Genomic DNA, 382 nt, shown 5'->3' with positions numbered 1-382 from the left:
GAAGATTTCACATTAGATTTTTTTTCCTTTTAAATCGCTGTCTAATGTTTATTTCACTTTTTACTTTTTACTTTCATGTTACCTGTCTCACGCAGGTTAAAAAGAATCACTTCCCTTCAATAAAAGAAATGATGTCTGTAACCTCCCCCCTAAAAAAAATCTCACTTCTGGCAATTCTGTTTTTTTTTTCTAATTCTGAGACTCCATCTTTACAAAACTCAAAATTTGCCTTCCTTCTAAGAAAAAAAAAATCAATTGCTACGCCTGTTACCCCCATACACAACGAATATTTCGTTTTCTTCCTTCTGAATTGTTTATCTCTAACAAACCCCAAATATTTTTCATAGCCATTTTTACAAAATTCAGTATTTCTTTTTCATTT

The sequence above is a fragment of the Penaeus monodon genome, chromosome 29, assembly GCF_015228065.2.
Source record: "Penaeus monodon isolate SGIC_2016 chromosome 29, NSTDA_Pmon_1, whole genome shotgun sequence".
NCBI classification, from domain to species: domain Eukaryota; kingdom Metazoa; phylum Arthropoda; class Malacostraca; order Decapoda; family Penaeidae; genus Penaeus; species Penaeus monodon.
The sequence above is the reverse complement of the archived record's forward strand: the minus strand, read 5'-3'. Positions refer to the sequence as shown.